Source organism: Erinaceus europaeus, chromosome 17 (genome assembly GCF_950295315.1).
Source record: "Erinaceus europaeus chromosome 17, mEriEur2.1, whole genome shotgun sequence".
NCBI classification, from domain to species: domain Eukaryota; kingdom Metazoa; phylum Chordata; class Mammalia; order Eulipotyphla; family Erinaceidae; genus Erinaceus; species Erinaceus europaeus.
Genome location: NC_080178.1, coordinates 15,858,286 through 15,878,670, shown reverse-complemented (window position 1 = coordinate 15,878,670; position 20,385 = coordinate 15,858,286). Strand labels below are relative to the sequence as shown.

The 20,385-nt window shown below is 44.2% G+C and overlaps 1 non-coding gene across 1 annotated transcript; it reads right to left on the bottom strand.

Moving 5' to 3' along the window:
• Window positions 1-3,745: 3,745 nt before the first annotated feature.
• LOC132534117 (U6 spliceosomal RNA) lies at window positions 3,746-3,852 on the bottom strand. Its single transcript, XR_009545796.1, has one exon. It is a non-coding gene; the product is annotated as a U6 spliceosomal RNA (small nuclear RNA).
• Window positions 3,853-20,385: the final 16,533 nt, after the last annotated feature.

The window sequence follows — 20,385 nt, the reverse complement described above, 5'->3', positions numbered from 1 at the left end:
AGTTAGAAAGACTGACACTTCTAGCCCAATTCTGGGGCTCCTCAGCTCTGATGGGACTTTGGACTATGTTTCTCCTTATTTTTAAGATGTTCAGTTAAGTTCAGCAGCACTTGGGGCTCAGGAGCAGCTCTTGGGCGTAGCAGCAGTGCATGCCGGATACAGGGATGCTGCAGGCCTGCTCAGCACCCACTTCTGGCCATGATCAGTCACTGAAACTCAACAGTAGTCCCTGGAAGATTCTTTCTGGCCCATGAGCCCCACCCTGAATATTTCTTTTTAATTTCTTTATTGGGGAATGAATGTTTTACATTCGACAGTAAATACAATAGTTTATACATGCATAACATTTCCCAGTTTTCCATATAACAATACAACCCTCTGTCATCCTTCTTGGACCTGTATTCTCCCCACCCATCCACCCCAGAGTCTTTCACTTTGGTGCATTATGTAAAGATGTTTTTATTATTATCTTTATTTATTGGATAGATTGGGATGCATTGGATCGACCTTCTTGTGGTGCATCCCGTGAGTACCCATTTATAGGGGAAACTGACGATCCTTCCTAGCTGACTGAATCCACATGGATCCCAGTCACTTTCAAAGCCAGCAACAAGCAGACATCAGGCTAAACCTGACGCTGTTGACTGGCTATGGAAGAAGGGCAAACACTAGAAGAAGAATTGGATAGAGACAGCCAGAAACCAAGAGTGTAGGAAGAGACAGAGAGGAAGAGAGACAGAAAGACAACTGTCTTGGTGTCATTAAGTCTGGGTTAATTCTGTTTGGGACCCTCTGGGCTTCTTGAACTTTTATGTCTTTGATGTTGTCTAGACTAGAGAAGTTTTCAGCTATTATGGCCTGAAGAATGCTTCCCCTCCCTCTCTTTCGTCCTCTGGTAAGCCAATAATGTGTATATTATTTCTTTTGAAGTCATCCCAAAGATCTCTGTTGTTGTTTTCATTACCTCTTAATCTATTTTTGAGATTTCTTACTCCTTTCTTAGTTGTCTCTAATTCATCCTCAATCTTGCTAATTCTGTCTTCTGCCTCATTTATTCTAGTCTCTCTCTCCCCTACTGTTTTCTGGAGTTCATCTATCTTGTTACCCTGTTCTGATACTGTTTTAGCTTATTCAGCTAGTTGTGTTCTTAGCTCAGCTATTTCAGCTTTCAACTCTCTAATAACCTTGAGATAATTAGTGTTTTCTTCCTGAGTCTCATTGGTTGTTTCTGCATTTCTCATGACAATTCTTTCAAACTCTTTACTCACTCCTGTGATTATTTCCTTAACTGGTGTTTGGATGTTGACCTCATTATTTTGTGGTTCAACCTTTGGGGGGCTTTTAGCTGGACTCTTGTCCTGGTTCATTTCTCTAATATTTCTTCTTGTTGGTTTAACCATTTTATATAGTATGTCATGAGGTCCCTCTCAGTACTTTTCAAATTACAGATCACTCTTTCCTGGATTGACTTGTGTCTAAGTAAGGTAATTAAAGGGTTCACAGTTGTGAAAATTGACAGTTGTTTCAATATTACTTGAATCCCTGAGTTGGAGTTCAGTGGCTTAAAAGCCTCTTTTGTTCTTTTTCTTCCCTGTAGGCTATGGGAGCCTGAGGGCTTTTAAAGTATAAGTAGGCTTCTTAGCTTAATCACTGACTCCTGACCAAGAGATAAAGCAGGGTGTGGCAGAGAGAATCCAGTGGTTATGCAAAGAGACTCTCATAGCCCCACTGCTAGGCCACCAAGGTACAGATCTCCTGAGTTTCCTGGTTAGTTCTCTGTCCCCTGGTGTCAGCACAGGACCCCCCGCCCCTGCTGCTCCAGATTCTGAGGGCAGTAGCAATGGAGACTCACAGTTGCATTTGGTGAGTCTTACAGGAGTCCTCTCTCCCTTCAGCTGTTACCTTGTTGGTGAAACAGACTGGTGGTGGTATCTCTACTGGTAAACTGCCAGACTGTCACCAGCCGCTTAATGTCTCCCTAGACGTCTCTCTGTCCATGAGCCACATGTGTTTGCACTCATTGGTTATTTGGTGTGTTCCTGAAGTCATTCTAGTCCTGTCTTGTTGCAGTCCCAGGTGGTTTCCTTTAGTATTCCTAGTTGACCTGGAATTGGAGAGCCCCACCCTGAATATTGGGTGATCATATATAACCCCATATAGCTGACTTTATTAGAACCCAGATGAAAAAAGTATGTGCATGTATGCATGCGTATATGCATGTGTACAAAGATTTGAAGGGCTGGGCACCAGGTTAAGTGTACATAGTACGAAGTTCTAGGACCCGTGCAAGGATACAGGTTCGAGGTCCCGGCTCCCCACTTGCAGGGGGGTTGCTTCACAAGCGGTGAAGCAGTTCTGCAGGTGTTTTTCTCCCTCTCTATTTCCCTCTCCTCTCTCAATTTCTCTCTGTCCTATCACCCCCCCAAAATAGAAAAAAAAGGCCACAGGAGGAATGGATTTGTAGTGCAGGAGAGGAACCCCAGTGGTAACCATGCAGGCATAATAATAATAATAATAATAATAATAATAATAATAATTGAGTATGGGAGATACTATAATGGTTATGCAAAGACTGTCATGCCTGAAGCTACAGAGTCCCAGGTTTAGTCCCTCACATCATCAAAAGCCTGATCTGAACAATGTCTCATCTCTCTGTATGCTTCTCTCCATATTGCCCTCTCTCATTTAAGTAAAAAAAATAAAATATATTAGATATATAAAGTAAAAAAGCAATGATTTTTCCATATTCCCCTAAGCTAAAACCAGCTGAGCAGTTAGCTCAAATTTTGCAACAATTCACCTATGCATAGACTTGATCTGGCATGTTTCAATGCCAAAGTATATATGTGGTGTGTGTGTGTGTGTGTGTGTGTGTGTGTGTGTGTGTGTGTGTGTGTGTGTGTGGTGTGTGTAAAAAGCTGAATGATCTGGAGCAGGATGTAAGTGAAACCACCAGAAATCCTGACACACTTCCGTCATTGACAAGGCAAATTTGCACCATCATCTTGCGTCTTTTTGTGAAAAACTCAAATGCAAATACAGCCATTATTCTACAGGAGCTCAGACATGAGACGTATTCTGCGTCTCATCACATACTCTATGTGCACACAGACTTGTCACATTTGCTCTTGTTTCTAATCATCCCAAGTTCCTGTGGCTCAGCAGTCACACCCCAAGAGTTCTTTAAAAGTTATCATGGAGAAAAATATATATCTGCAGCTTCCTCAGCTCTCACCTAGATCTCTGCACTTCAGGATGAGGTCTCCACAGAAAAGCAAATCTGGAGAGTCCACAAAAACTGTCAGCGAATGCACTGGGTCCCAAACGCTGATCTGTGAGCCAGGCTCTTGCCCACCCCTTGAAAGAGAAGACAAGAGCAACAGGGCAAGGCTTGTGTGAAGCTAAATGAACTTTATTTATTTATTTTTTTATTGCTACCAAGGTTATCATTGTGGCTCAGTGCCGGCACTACGAATCCATGGCTCCCTGTGGCCACACACTTCTATTTTTTTTCCTTTTTATTTTATTTAATAGGATAAACAGGAATTGAGAAGGGAGGAGGGGTAGAGAGGGCGGAGAGGCGAAGCAGACTTTGTGAAGCTCAAACTCACGTCCTCAAGCATGGTAATGTGTGTTCTCAACCAGGTGTGCCACTGCTTGCCCCAGAACTTAATTTTTAACTCATAAATGATAGCATTCTTGATTATTCCTTTTGGTTTGCTTTCCAATAGCCTTTTTTTTTTTTTTAAATATGGAACGCTTCACGAATTTGCATGTCATCCTTGCGCAGGGGCCATGCTAATCTTCTCTGTATCGTTCCAATTTTAGTATATGTGCTGCCGAAGCGAGCACTCCAATAGCCTTTTTATGAATGATAGTGAAAGTCATTAAGAGGTGTACGTCGTGCTTCAAAATACATATTTTTGGACTTGCCCTTGTCTACAAACTATAAAGTCTGGGGGTGACCTGGAAAAGTACAGGAGCTAAGGGGAAACTGGAACTGGGTCCCTGCTTCACTCTGTCCTCTCAACCACGCTCTGCAGATGGGGCAGCAAAGGAGGTCGCTCTACTGGAGGGAAAATCCAGAGTCCTCTCCTCTAACTCACAATGTCTGCAACAAACACACACACACACACACACACACACACACACACACACACACACACACACACACACCTGCACCCACACACAGCAGAAGTCAGAAAAGCATCTAAAATGGAAATGGAGCGCCTGACTCAGAAGATAGTGGGAATAAATGCTTTAATAGATGAAGAATGATTCTCTCATGCACGTGAGAGGGAGATTGTAATATGTCATTGCCAACGAACTGGAATTATGAAAGTGTCAAATACTGAACAACCAGAAAGCAGCTGACTCACACCACCGGGGGCGGAGTGGGAGGGAACGGGGCGGGTCTTGAGCAAGTTCGCTGCACACTTGAGAGGCGGGGTCTCCTCACAGGAGCTGGACGTGGCAGCCTGAGCTACAGTCCCACACAACTGCAGAGAGAGTGACAGTTTAGGGGAAAACCAAGAGTGATTAAGGGAGGGAAGACTCTCTGAGTAAAGATGAAGAAATAATTAGGCACAGCGTGGCCAGCTCATAAATCAAGGCCGAAGCTACCATCTACGAACAACCGAACAAACAGCAAGGAGAATGAGGCTGTTCAGTGTGTGCATTTTAAAGAGAAACAATGGCTGGAACTGAGGGGTGCTGAGTGCTAAGAGTCATGTACCTGCGGGATTCTGAAAAAAAAAAAATCACTTCCCAAGGGGTCGGGCCAGAACCCCAGGGGAGATCAGAATCCTTCTAGAAAACGCTCAGGAGGGAGCAGTCCAGAGTTGGGCACCACAATGACGATGGTGACCAGAGGGAAAGTGACCTGAGTCCTCTTCTCCCTGGCTCGTCTCACCTTGGGAAGATGGCTTGATATTTGAGGAGGAAAATGCTGTCAACAAACATCTCAAGGTGTCATAACACAGCCGGCTGGGATTGATGGGTGTGTGTGTGTGTGTGTGTGTGTGTGTGTGTGTGTGTGTGTAGGGGGGGGGGGGGTTGGCAGAAGAGAACTCATTATCCCCAAGAAGCGGATCCCATGGCAGAAGGATCCTGGGGACCAAGCAGCTTCTCCCTGGAGCCCTGAGGGAGATCGGGTGACCCAGGCTTACTTCTCCCAAACCAGCTGTCACAGGATTAGCTGCCACAGGGAGGGGTCCCCATCAGACAGCACCATAATCACCTCCTGCCTGGGCTGTGGTTTTGCAGGACCCCTCCCCCCAAAAAATGCTTTTGGAGGACCTAGGCCTGTCCTGAAAAAGGATGAAGACCAGTGTTTCTATTCACATGCCCTGGGTCAGATACTCAGATTCTGAGATGCCCTGCCAAGGACAAAGGGGCAGGAGTGACAGAGCTCTTGACATGTGTTCAGGAAGCCCAGTGTGTAGATCTGAGGGAGCAGGGATGGAAACTCCTTCTTGGGGTGCACTGAGCACGGAGAATACAAAAAGCAACAGAGTGGCGGTGCACAGACCGGTTCGAGCCCCCGGCTCCCCACCTGCAGGGGAGTCACTCCACAGGTGGTGAAGCAGGTCTGCAGGTGTCTGTCTTTCTCTCCCCCTCTCTGTCTTCCCCTCCTCTCTCCATTTCTCTCTGTCCTATCCAACAACAATGACAGCAATAACAACAACAATAATAACAACAATAATGATAAACAACAAGGGCAACAAAAGGGGAAAAATAATAAAGTTTTTTAAAAAAAGCAACAGAGAGGTGGGAAAACACAGAAACATAGCCACAGCCGAGCTTAAGTTAGGATCCCTCTGGGACCTAGTTCCAAGCTGCTTACATAGTCCTGAGAGCTGTTAGTACACCACACAGGTGGCCAGGTGGTCTGTCCTCCATAGCCGATTAAATAAACATGAAGACTGAGAAGTTCAACAGGTAGCCAGAGGCCCTGGGTGAGCTAGGAGCTAAACACAGAATAAAACATGACCTGTGAGCTCCTTGAGGGCAGGGGATCTGTTTACAAAACCTAGAGAACTTCCTTCCAGTGGAGTTCGTAAAACTGAAGGGCTAAGTGACAACAGCTAAAAAGTAAAGCGTTTTGAAAGAGGAGGTGAGTCTCAGGTGTTTTTTCAATTTCTCTCCTTCATCTGCTAGTGATCTTTCCCCCCTCAGAGAGCAAGTGGTCCAAGCCTGACACTCTTCTCAGAGTACCCCAATGGCTTTGAAGGAGCTGGCGGGAAATGATGCCACAGCCTTAGTTTAGAACACCTCAACCAGCCACATGACTGACGGAAGAGAAGAGGGACCCATTGACCCTTGTGCCTCTTGTACCTTTACATTTTTTTAATTTATTATTTATTCCCTTTTGTTGCCCTTGTTGTTTTATTGTTGTAGTTATGATTGATGTAATTGTTGTTGTATAGGACAGAGAGAAATGGAGAGAGGAGGAGAAGACAGAGAGGGGGAGAGAAAGACAGACACCTGCAGACCTGCTTCACCGCTTGTGAAGCGACGCCCCCCCCTGCAGGTGGGGAGCTTGAGGCTTGAACCGGGATTCTTATGCTGGTCCTTGAGCTTTGCACCACCTGTGCTTAATCTGCTGCGCTACCACCCAACCCCCTCTCTTGTACCTTTTAATGGTTGCACCAGTGCTTGAACACAAAGCTGGGCACAGCATGGGGTGGGTCTTTCGGGGAGAAATGAAAATACATGGGGCACTGAGATAGCTCACTTGGGTGGTGCGTTTCCTCTGCCCTGAGCACAATCCAGGTTTGAACCTGGCCCTTGTCACACTGGATGAAGTTTTGATACTGTGCTGTCTTTTCGTCTCTGTGTCACTCTGTCTCTGTCTCTGACTCTCCATGTGAAAAAGTTGGCCTGGAGTGGTGATGAATGGTGAGACACAGTGATGACAACAAATAAATAACCAGTAAAAAAAATTTTTTTTTGCCTCCAGGGTTATCGCTGGGACTTGGTGCCTGCACTACAAATCCACTGCTCCTGGAGGCCATTATTCCCATTTTGTTGCCCTTATTGTTGTTACTGTTATTGTTCCCATTGCTGTTGTTGGATAGGACAGAGAGAAATCGAGAGAGGAGGGGGAGACAGAGAGGGAGAGAGAAAGATAGACACCTGCAGACCTGCTTTACCACCAGTGAAGCTACTCTCCTGCAGGTGGGGAGCTGGGGGCTTGAACTGGAATTCTTAAGCTGGTCCTTGCGCTTCATGCCATGCGCACTTAACCTGCTGCACTACCACCTGGCCTCCCAAATAAAAAATTTAAAGTAAATATATAGGATGCTAGGAACAGAGATCCTTGAGGACAGGAAGGGTTTTTTTTTTTTTCTTCTATGCCTCAGTATCTGCCCTTGGGGGGGAAGGGCATTCACTACAAGTCACCAGAAGTCACTTACCGCTTAGCATAAATGAAGGCTCAGAATGAGGTTAGAGTAGGGGAGAGAGAGAGATGTGACATGGGTCCACTGAATGGAATATGACCCAGGCCAAGGAGGAGGAGGGCTCCTGGGAAGAGTAGAGAAACTGCAGACAAGCTGTATAACTGTGCTGACTAACTAAACAAACTTACTCACCTACATGCGTACACACTGAAGACAAAATTTATCTGACAGGGCACTTTGCTGAAGCCAGGGAGGAAAGTTGGAAGCCCAGACTCCTGAGGGTTGTTGAGGAGGTGAATTCACAGGAGGCAGAGAAATACAGAGAGACACAGAAAAAACAATATGGGGAGTCCGGCGGTAGTGCAGCGGGTTAAGCGCACGTGGCGCAAAGTGCAAGGACCGGCATAAGGATCCTGGTTTGAGCCCCCCCGCCCCCCCTTCCTACCTGCAGGGGAGTCGTTTCACAGGCTGTGAAGTGACTCCCTTTCTCTCCCCCTCTTTGTCTCCCCTCGTCTCTCAATTTTTCTCTGTTCTATCCGACAGCAACAACAACGACAACAACAATAATAACCACAACAATGATAAAACAACATGAGCATCAAAAAGGGAAAAAATGGTCTCCAGGGGCCAGGCAGTGGCACACCTGATTAAGTGTACACATTACAACGCACAAGGACCCAGGTTTAAGCCCCCAGTCCCCACCTGCAGGGGGAAGGCCTCACTAGCGTTGAAGCAAGGACTGTAGGTGTCTCTCTGTCTCTCTCTTTCTCTGTCTCCCCTCTCAGTTTCTCTCTGTCTCTATCCAATAATAAGTAAAAATAAAAAATATTTTTAAAAAATGGTCTCCAGGAGCAGTGGATTCATGGTGCAGGCACCGAGCCCCAGCAATAACTCTGGAGGCAAAAAAAAAAAAAAAAAGGAAACAGAAAAGGAAAAAACTATACGGTGAATATTGTGGCAAATGTAACAAGTTTCAAAAAGAGGGACAAGGGACATAGGCCCTTTAAATGCACCTTGAAATAAAAAACAAAACAAAACTGTATACTTGCTGGGTTAGGAGATAGCTCAGTTGGTAGAGTGCATACTTTACCCAGGTTCAAGGACCTGTGTTTGAACTTCCAGCACCATGTGGGAGCACCAAGGGAGCTTCATGAATAGTGGAGCAGTGCTGTGGTGTCTCCTCATCTCTCTCCCTCCCCCTCTTTGTCTCTTTCTGAAATCAAAAGGATAAAAGAAGAAAAATAGTCTGCTGGGAGTGATGGAATCATACAGGCACAAAGCTGCAATGCCAATAAAAAGAAAAGGCAAGGAGCTGCCCTGCACCAAGATAGACATCCTGATTCTTGTAACTGTACTATTGCTCTGGAGGAGAATGTCCCGCTCTCAGGAGTTGCCTATTGAAGTATCTTAGGGCTTAAGAGAGATTTCTTTTATAATAAAAGGCATGTCTGTAACATCTGAAGAGCACAGAGGATCAAAGATGGACTCCCAGGGGCCGGGAAGGGAAGGAGCAGACTAGAGAGAGGCGTCGCCGAGGGGTTGACATTTGAGTACAACGTGAAAACCAGAGAAAAAAAAGTCCAAGAACAGAAGAGGGGTTGGAGAGAGGGGGCATGCTAGGAGAAGACCGCAGTGTGAGCAAAAGGAGAGCATGAGGCAGGAAGAAGGCCCTCCCGGAAACGACAGCGTCAGGCCGACCTCGAGTTCCTGTGTGTGAGGAGACGCAGATGGGACAGGACTCTGAAGGGACTTTGGGCTAATACAGGGCAGCTTCTGACACTACTACGTTGAAGGAAAATCCATCCTCGGCAGACACAGTTTCTATCTGCAGGAGGCCCACTGTCTCTCTTGTGAGGCACAGTATATATATATATATATATATATATATATATATATATATATATATATATATATATATCTTGCAAAAAATGTATGTCTATCTTGAAGAAACACTTTTAAAATCTAATACCTGATGGGGTCAGGTGGTGGTTGAGCACACATGTTATAATGCACAAGGACCCAGGTTCAAGCCCCTGGTCCCCACCTGCAGGGGGAAAACTTTGCAAGTGGTGAACCAGGGCTGCAGGTGTCTCCCTGTCTCTTCCTCTCCTACTTCCTCTTCCTCTCAATTTCTGACTGTTTCTATCTAATAATAAATGAAGATAATAAAAATTTAAAAATAAAAATTAGCACCTGGTGGTAAGGGGTGAGGTGACACAGTGGAGAGGACATAGGACTGGCATGTGTAGAACCTAGGTTCGATTCCCAGCACCACTTGTGCCAGTCAGGAATGGTACTCTGTCTTCTCTCTCTTCATAAAGTAAACAAATAAATCTTCAAATATATATATTAGCATAAGACTGGTCAAACAGCTCACTTGGGTAGTGTACTGCTTTGCCATGCACATAACTCAAGTTCAAGCCCAGTCCCCATGATGTTGAAGGAATCTTTGCTGCTGTGGTCTCTCTCTCTCTCTCTCTCTCTCTCTCTCTTTGCCTTCTCACTCTCTGTTTCTATCTTGAAAAAAAAATCAGCCTCAACTGAGTCAAGAAAAGATCAGAACTGGACAGAAAATCTTTGAGTACTTACTCAAAGATTTTATATATAAACAATATTATATATGCAAATATAAACAATATATAGTTAGATAGAAGCAAATATATGTTTATTTATTACTGGATAGAGACAGAATTCAAAATGAGATAGGGAGATAAAGAGAGAGAGAGAAAGACACCTGTAACACCACATCACTGCTCATGAAGCTTTCCCCCACAGGTAGGGACCAAGGACTTGAACCCAGGTCACCGCATATTGTAACTTGTATGCTCAACAGGTGTACCACCCCCCGGTCCCTACTCAAAAACAATAACAACTGCAATGCAGTGGCTAGGGAAGTGGCTTGGGGTGGAATGTAGGACTTTGAGTGTGAAGTACAGAGTCCAGTCCCTGGTGTTGCCTATACTGGAGTGATGCTCTGCTTCTCTCCCTGATTCCCACTCTCTTCTGTTAGGTAAATCTTTGTGAGAAAAACTAATTCACTGATAAAAACTGTACCCCCATGTGCATCACAGTGCTATTCACTGCACAAGCATTCATCCAGCCTATAACTGAAGACAACATAATCGACTATTGGTGACTGGGTGAAGAAGATGGGTATATAAACACAGTGGAATACTATCTAGCTGCGAAAAAGATGAAATCCTATTATGCATAACAAGATGAATGGAGGTCAAGAGCATTATGTGAAATGAAGTAAGTCAGATAAAGGCAAGCAAACACCATACGACTCACTTGCATGTAGAAAATGAAACAAAACTGATGAACAAACAAGACAATGTGAAAAGAAACTCTTAGACTACAGTAATGAAATAGTAGTTCTCAAGAAGGCAGAATGTGACAAAATGGGTAAAAGAAGTCAGTTGGGGCTGGAGGGATATTTCACTGGTAATGTGCCTGCCTCATCACTTGCATGATCCAAGCGTGAACCCTGACACCAGATGGAAGTGCCATGGTGGCACCAGGAGAAGCTCTGGTGTTGTGGTATCCCTCTCTCTCTCTCTTCTTCATTTTATAGTACAGAAAGAAATTGAGAGAGAGAAACTTGAAGGACTTGCTTCACCACTTGTGAAGCTTACCCCCTACAGGTGGGGAGTAGGGGCTAGAACCTGGGTCCTTGCACATGGTAACATGTGCACTTACCCGTTGCATGACCACCCTACCCCTGTTGAAGTATCTCTATCTATCTATCTATCTATCTATCTATCTATCTATCTATCTATCTATCTATCATCTATCTATCATCTATCTATCTATCTATCTGAATGAAAAAGCATCCTAGGAACAGTGAAATCAAGCATGCATGCGGCCTTGGCTCTGAAAAAAAAAAAAGGCTGGGGGAGGCAGGTGCTAGTCAGCGGTGCACCTGGTTGAGCACACATATTACGGTGAGCAAGGACCCAAGTTCAAGTCCCTGGTCCCCACCTGCAAGGGAAAAGCTTCACAAGCCGTGAAGCAGTGCTGCAGATGTCTCTCTATCATCCATACCCCTTCCATCTTAATTTCTCTCTCCCTCTATTCAGTATAAACAAACAAAGGAAAATAGCACACAAGGGGGGAGTGTCAATTGAACAGGAAAGGATGGCAACTAGGTTTCTGGTGGTGAACATAATGTAGTGGGTGTAAATGTTGGTCTTTGAGGCTGCACTCATGAACCTCCATGATGTTATAAATCATTGTTACTGCAAAAGAAAGCTTTCTAATTAGTGATTTTTTAAAATGAATTGGATTGAGTAAACTCAGTCCCACAAAACTTTATGAACAAGTCTGTGCAGGTGTTGTGTTAGAGCCCAAAGCTGATAAAGAGGTGGGGTCACCACCCTCAGGGGACCTTATAGCCAATTGAGAAGGCCTTCTTAGCAAAGTGGGAAAAAGGAATGTGGATTCCCAGTCAGCTCACCAGGGGTGTAGCTTCTCCCTACCCACCACCTACCTCCAGGCAGAGTATTTGGTCGCTCTGATGATTGATACTCAGAGTCAGAGCGTGGAAGCTAGGAGAGGAGACCAGATGGAAAGGCCAAGTGGTGGTACAAAAGGCCTTTTAATCTCTGGGTAATTAAGATGGAGGGTAGATAAAATAACAGTTATGCAAAGAGACTGTCATACCTCAAGTTCAATCCCCCACACCTCCAAAAGCCAGGTGTCTTTCACTCTCTTTCTTTATGTCCCCCTTCTCTCTCAATTTCCTATCCAATAAAATGGAAAAAATAGCTACCAGGAGTGCTAGCACTGAGCCCCAGTGATAACCCTGGAGGCAAAAAAAAAAAAGAAAGAAAGAAAAATTAACTTAATTGAAAGGCATTAGTAAGACATAAGTAAATGAGGGGAGCCATCTTTAGAGATTCAAGCCATAATATGAAAATGATGTTAATTCTCTTCAAATAGATCTGTAGAGTCAATTCAACAACTTGACCCCCCACACGCCATGGGAGAGCATCATGGATGGCATCAGAGAAACTCTGTGGATGGTGGAACAGTGTCGTGTCTCTCCCCCACTCTCCACTCCTTCCATCCTTCCTTCTATAAAGTAAAGAATGAAAAAATTGTCCTGGGGAGGTCACTCAAAAGTGAATTCTCATATGCACAAAGTCCTTGCTTCTTTCTTCTGAGTCTCATTAAAAAAAAATAAAAAGAATTTCCCTCATTAAAATATCTTCAAGAAAGTGAGATGGCAAACCACAAAGTGGGGGAGGATGTCTGTAGGGTACATATCTGACAAATTAATATATAAGAAACTTCCTACAGCTGCCTGCATGCTCATTTCCTCGTCTCCTTTAGAACATTTGCTCAAATGTCATGGTTCTAGCAACACCCTCCCCAACAAATGCTTCAAAAGTTGCAAGCTCACCACTGTCACTGCCCTGCCTATTGGCCTTCCCAGCCTTATTTTTAGCAGTGACAATATTATTTCCATACAGACTATCTATGCAACTAAGTGATTTGACTGTCTCAACTCTTCTCCCCAGTAGACTAGAAACTCCAAAATGAGACAAGAATTATTTTTCATAGCTTAAGAAAGCATATTTTGACTATTCTTTTTTCTATTTTTGATTAAGGGAACACTGGCTTACAAGACTATGTCTGAAGGGCGCAGTCATGATACACCACAATCACCCCCAAAGCATCACTATCCCTTCATCCAGGTCCATTTGGCTTCCTCCACCCCTTCAACCAAGACCAAGAATTTTGATCTATTTTACACTCTATGAAAACACAGTTCTTAGCACATAGGAGAGTGCCTGGCACTAGCAAGTGCTTGATAAATATCTGTTAATTAAACAAATTCCTCCAGTGACCCAGGAGGTGGCATAGTGGATAAAGTATTGAACTTAAAGGCATGAAGTCCTGAGTTTAATCAAATGTGCCAGAGTGATGTACTGGTTCTTCTTTCTTTCTTTCTTTCTTTTTCCTCATTAATAAATATTTAAGTGTAATCAAGTCCCCCAAATCAATAATAAAAACACCAACAAACTAATTGAAAAGTGAAAAAAGAAGGCTTATATATGTATATCAAAAAGAAGAGAAACGGTTGAGTTTAAAAACTCTTGTTTCTATAGTTCATATCTGTCACCAAATGACTTGCATTTCTCTGAAGGACAGCTGCTGGATGATTTCACTCATATGTGCAATCTAAAGAGCTGAAACACATGCACTTGCCAAAAAGGAAAAAACAATGTAGTTGAATTGTCACTAAGACTTTGTGAAAAGTAGGGTGTTTATTCTTGGGGAAGAAAAAAGGGGAAGCAAAGGTGGAGTAAGGGCACAGAACTATGGTGGTGGGTGCAGTGTGCAACCATATCCCTGTATTCTTAGATCTTGTAAACCATTATTAAATAATGAATAAGGGAGTTGGGTGGTAGCACAGCAGGTTAAGTGCAAGTGACACAAAATGCAAGGACCGGCAGAAGGATCCTGGTTTGAGCCCCCAGCTCTTCACCTGCAGGGGAGGGTCGCTTCATAAGCAGTGAAGCAGGTCTGCAGGTGTCTATCTTTTTCTCCACCTCTCTGTCTTCCCCTCCTCTCTCCATTTCTCTCTGTCCTATCCAACAACAATGACACCAACAACAATAACAATAATAACTAAACAATGAAAAAACAAGGGCAACAAAAAGGAAAATAAATAAATAAATATTTTTAAAAATTAATAAAAATGAATTTTTAAAAAGACACAGCATGAGACCAGGTGGTGGCAGATCTGGTTGAATGTGCACATTACACTGTGCAAGGACCTGGGTTCAAGCTCCCAGTCCTCACCTGAAGTAGGGAAAGCTTCCCAAGCAGTGAAGCAGTACTAGAGGTGTGTCTGTCTTTCCCTTTCTATCTCCCCCTTCAGTCTCAATTTCTCTCTGTCTCTATCCAAAGTAAATAAATAAAATATTTTTTAAAAAGAAAGAAAAGAAACAGCACAACTGGTCAGTCATCATGTAAAGAGATGCTCAAGGTTATTAAATAATCCAGGGAATACAAACTAAGACCAAAATGAGATACTATTTTACGCCCACCAGATTGGCAAGCACTAGGAATTCTGGCAATACTGAGTTTTGGCAAGGACAAAACCCACAGGAATCTGCTGGTGTGAGTGTAAATTGTTTCCCTCTCTAGAAAGCAATTTAGGATTATCTTGTAAAGGTGCACATGTGTTTAGTTTGTCTGTCGGTTTATCTGGTTTTAGGTTTCTGCCAGGGAACAAAGCCACTCAGAGTGTCTAGCATGTAAATGATCAGGTACAAGACCCTGGAAGACAAGAGCACAAATGTCAAGTGTGTATTCAGAAGAATTTATCACAACATGATACTGCTGTCCTATAGTTATTTTTTATTTTTCGGATCTTTTCCTTCATAGTAAAATACATACAACATAAAAACAGACCATTTTAACCATGGTTAAGTAGATAGCTCAGGGTGGGGGTAGCTAGCATAATGGTTATATATATAGTTCAATGGCATTAAGTACACTCATGCCTTGTGCAGCCAACACTGCCATCTATCTTGGGAACTTTTTTCATCTTCTCAAACTCAACTTCCATGCTTATTAGACATTAATTCCACCTCCCTTCAACTTGGTCCCCTCAACTTCTAGGAAGCCTTCTATTATCTGTCTCTATGACTGTGCTGACTATAGGTGCCTGGCATGAGTAAATCATACAACATTTGTTCTACTTGTGACTGGCTTTTTTCATTTAGCACACTGTCCTGAAGATTTATCCACCTTGTAGCACCTGTCAAAATTCTCCTCCTCTTTTTCTTCTTCTTCTTCTTCTTCTTCTTCTTCTTCTTCTTCTTCTTCTTCTTCTTCTTCTTCTTCTTCTTCTTCTTCTTCTTCTTCTTCTTCATCTTCTCCTCCTCCTCCTCCCCCTCTCCCTCCCCCTCCCCTCCCCCTCCCTCTCCTTCTCCTTCTCCTTCTTCCTCCTTCTCCTCCTCCTCCATCTCCTCCTCCTCCTCCTCCTCTTCTTCTTCATCTTCTCCTCCTCCTTCCTCTTTTAAGTGAAACGATGCTCTAGTGAATATATATGGAATTTTCTCTATCCAGTAAAGAATATTTGGGTTGCTTCCACCTTTTGTCTTTTTTTTTTAACCTTTTTTCTTTTATGAGTCATTACCACACTGCACTTACTGACATAGACTTTTGTGGCTCAGAGGTGGTGCCATGGCTAGAACTCTGAACTTTTAAGCATGAGGTCCCAAGTTCAATGCCCAAGATTGCGGGTACTGGAGTGATATTCTAGGCTTTCTCCTTTCTACTTATATAGATAAATAAAATATTTTATTAGTGATTTAATAATGATTGACAAGATTGTGGAATAAGAAGGGGACAATTCCATAGATTTCCCACCATGAGAGTTCTGTAACCCATCCCTTCCATTGGAAGCTCCCCTTTTCTTTATCCCTCGGGACTATGGACCAAAGATCTTCATGGGGTACAGAAGGTGGGAGGTCTGGCTTCTATAATTGATTCTCTGCTGTACATGGGTATTGACAGGTTGATCTATATTCCCAGCCTGTTTGAATCTTTCCCTGGTGGGGAAAATCTTTTTTTTAAGTAAAATTATTCATTTCTGTTGCATATAGTGGTCAAAAGTTGAGATTTAAATTTTTTATGTTCTTTGAATTTTAAAAGATTGCCATTTTCCAGGTGATTTGTGTTTGCTTGTTTATTTATTTATTTTACAAAAAGTCATCAGTCTTTGTGTGACCCAAGAGGTGTCTTGGAAGATAAGAAGGCTCTCAAGCATGAGGTTTTATGTTTGATCTTCAGCATCTCATATACGCCTTGTCTTGATGCTGAATGTGAGCAACTACTAAAGCAGTATGATGAGTCGGGCGACCCAGATGTGGCTGACCATCTCATTGCCTCCCTGGATGCAGCACGCCAAGCCTGCTGGCAACAACTCACGGAAAGTCTGAACTTCACCCACTCAAGTAGGAAGGCCTGGAAGCTTCTTCACAGACTGGGTGCCGGTAGCCAACCCCCTCCCATCTCCCATCCTCCCGTATCTCCAAACTCAGTGGCCAGTCACCTAACTCAAGTTGGACGTGCTAAGATCGACCCAGTCTGGAAAACAGAAATTTCCCATGAGTGGTCATCCCACTTCCGGTTATCTTGTCCATCTCCAAAACTCTCTCCCTTTACACTGTCTGAACTGGAAGATGCTTTGAAGAGGGTTAAACCGGGAACAGCTGCTGGCTATGATAACATCACCCCAGAACTCATTCTTAACCTGGGTCCCACGGCAAAGAAGTGGCTCGCTTCATTCCTGTCCCACATCTTGGAATCTGAGTCTATGCCCAAAGTTTGGCGTCGTGCGAAGATTATAGCAGTTTTGAAACCAAAGAAAGACCCAACACTGGCCGCCAGCTATAGACCAATTTCTCTCCTCTCCATGTGTTACAAACTCCTTGAGAGGCTGCTTCTGTCACGTATTTCTCATCTTACAGAGAAATTCCTATCACCCGCCCAAGCTGGTTTCCGCCCAGGAAGATCTACCTGCGAACAAGCCCTGGCCCTCTCAACTTACATTGAAAATGGATTCCAGAAGAATTTAAAGACGGGTGCTGTCTTTGTTGATCTCACAGCAGCCTATGACACGGTCTGGCACCGTGGTCTCCTGGTCAAGATCTCAAGAGGCCTGCCTCCATGGGTGGCCAACACTATATCATTTCTTCTCCAAAACAAGATTCCGGGTGCATCTGGGTGACAAGTCTAGCAGATGGAGACTTGTCTCAAGTGGCCTCCCCCAGGGCTCTGTTCTGGCTCCTATGCTATTTAATATTTACATCAATGACCTCCCAGAAACTTCTTCAAGGAAGTTCATCTACGCCGATGACATCTGCTGTGCAACTCAGGCATCCAAGTTCGACATCCTCGAGGAAACACTCACGAAAGACATGTCTCTGATATCTGATGACTGTAAAAAATGGCGACTAATCCCTAGCACTGCAAAAACGGTATCATCTGTTTTCCATCTACACCATGCCTCGGCCTTGCGTGAGCTTAATGTGCAGCTTGGCGATACGAGAATCTGGCATGAAGCCCAGCCAGTCTATCTTGGCGTTACCCTCGATCGCACTCTGTCATTTCACGAACATCTCATAAAAACTGCAGCAAAGGTGAGCGTGAGGAATAACATCATTGCAAGACTGGCCAGCTCCTCATGGGGCGCGAGCGCTTCCACACTACGATCATCATCTCTGGCATTATGCTATTCCACTGCAGAATACTGTGCCCCAGTATGGTTCCGTATAGCCCCCATGTCCACTTGGTCGATTCCAAATTATATTCCTCCATGAGGATAATTTCTGGAACCATCCGGTTCCACCCTGGTTCCATGGCTGCCAGTCTTAGCAACATTGCCCCGCCAGATATTCGTTGGGATGCGGCATCATCTAAGTTCATTTCCCACGTTTACGCTCGACCGGACCTGCCAATATACGCGGATATCTTCGCCCACCCTGTCCAACGCTTAACGTCTCGTCACCCAATCTGGTCCCCTACGCCTACACTGAACTTCTCTGTTCCAGACTCTTGGAAACAGAGTTGGCAGTCAGCTGAGGTCAAGAACAAACACCTCATCACAGACCCCTGCAAGCGTCAGCCCGGCTTTGACCTAGCACGTTATGATTGGGCCCTCCTCAATCGCTATCGAACAGGCCATGGCCGGTGCGCCGCTATGTTCCATCGCTGGGGAGCCAGAGACGACCCGAACTGCCCCTGCGGCTCCAGACAGACTATGACCCACATAGTCAACGACTGCCACCTCTCCAGATTCAAAGGAGGTCTCGAAACTTTACATCAGGCTCAACCTGACGCTGTTGACTGGCTACGGAAGAAGGGCAAATGCTAGAAGAAGAAAGCATCTCATATGCCAATGTGTTGCTCTGGTTCTCTTCTTTCTCTCTCTCTTCCACTATTAATCAGCCTGTGATAGACTAGAAAAAAATTTTAATTCAACCACAGAAATTTCAAGTTGTACCATACAAGAACAAAAACTTCCAAACTTTTCTGGTGGGGGTAGATAGTATAATGGTTATGCAAAGAGGCTCTCATGCCCGAGGCTCTTAAGTCTCAGGTTGAATCCCCTGTACCACCATAAGGCAGAGCTGATTAGTGCTCTGGTAAAAATAAATCAAAAACAAACTTTTCTAAGCACTGCAGCAAAAGAAGTCTTCACATTACAGTCAGTGCATATACATGAACATAACTGAAATGTAAGCATTATTCGACTCTTTACTATTTTGGCATGAATTGTACTGAAATTATCACTGTTTTGTTTCCTTTAAAAAAAAAAGAAAGAAAGAAATCCTCCCGGTTTGTGAAACAGGTATGCAGGTATCTATCTTTCTCTCCCCCTCTCTGGCTTCCCCTCCTGTCTCAATTTCTTTTCTTTTCTTTTCTTTTCTTTTCTTTTCTTTTCTTTTCTTTCTTTCTTTCTTTCTTTCTTTCTTTCTTTCTTTCTTTCTTTCTTTCTTCATTCCCTTTCATTGCTCTTGCTGTTTTATTGTAGTTATTATTCTTTTTGTTATTGATGTCATCGTTGTTGGATAGGACAGAAAGAAATGGAGAGAGGAGGGGAACACAGAGAGGGGGAGAGAAAGATAGACACCTGCAGACCTGCTTCACCACCTGTGAAGGGACTTCCCTGCAGGTGGGGAGGGGAGGGGAGGCTCAAACCAGGATCTTTATGCCACTCCTTGCTCTTTGCACCACGTGCACTTAACCTGCTGCGCTACTGCCTGACTCCCCCACCCAGGGATTTCTAAAGTTCACTTGGACATTATCAGGAAATTGGCCTTTTTTTTTTTTTTGCCTCCAGGGTTGTTGTTGGGGGTCAGTGCCTGCACTATGAATTCACTGCTTCTGGAGGCCATTTCCCCCCATTTTTGTTGCCCTTGTTGTTTCTGTTGGATAGGACAGAGAGAAATCCAGAGAGGAGGGGAATACAGGAAGGGGAAAAGAAAGATAGACACCTGCAGACTTGCTTTACCACTTACAAAGCAATCCCCCTGCAGGTAGGGAGCCAGGGACTCGAACTGGGATCCCTATGATGGTCCCTGCACTTCGTGCCATGTGCACTTAACCCACTGTGCTATCACCCTGCCCCTGACACTTTTTTTTCTTATACCTATTTTAATCTTGATTGTGGTTAGTGGCAAATTATTAAAAGGAAGACAAAGGGTCAGGAGCATGGAATGTACAGGTAATGTCAGGGCTTGAATCCTGCCCCCTCCCCCCATCTAACTGGATAAGTTTGGGCAAATTAATATCCCTGTGCTCACTTTTTTCATCTGTCAAATGGAGACAGCTAAGAAGCTATAATGGCAACCTAGGACGTGACACAGTGAATAAACACTGCACTCCCAAGCATGAGCTTCCAGTTTGATCCCTGGCATCTCACATGCCAGACCGATGCTCTGGTACTCTCTACCCACTCTTCCCTCACTAAGAAATCACCACTTGTAAAACATCCCCCCTGCATGTGGGCCACGAGGCTCAAACCTGAATCCTGTGAGCTTAACTGATTGTGTCACTGCCACCACCACCATCTCCTCCGTCCTCTCTTTTCTATTCTCTGATGCTTTTCCCTCTGAAACTAATGCAATGGTCTCCTAACAGAGCTCCCTGCCTCCAGTCTCTGCTCCTGCCTGTTCATCCCAGGCTCTGGAGACACACTGAATCTTCCTCCAAGGACCCTTTGCTTGACATTCCACCCACCTCTCTGACATATAAAGTCGTGTTCACATTCCTTAACACAGACCTCCATAGTTGAGGTCTTAGTCTCCCTGTCTCTCTCTCCCCTTGCTTTTACAGACAACACACACACACACACACACACACACACACACACACACACACACACACACACATCAATCCAGTCCATTTGCTGCCTTCTCTCTGGTCCTACTTCTGCCCACCCAGATGACAACATTTC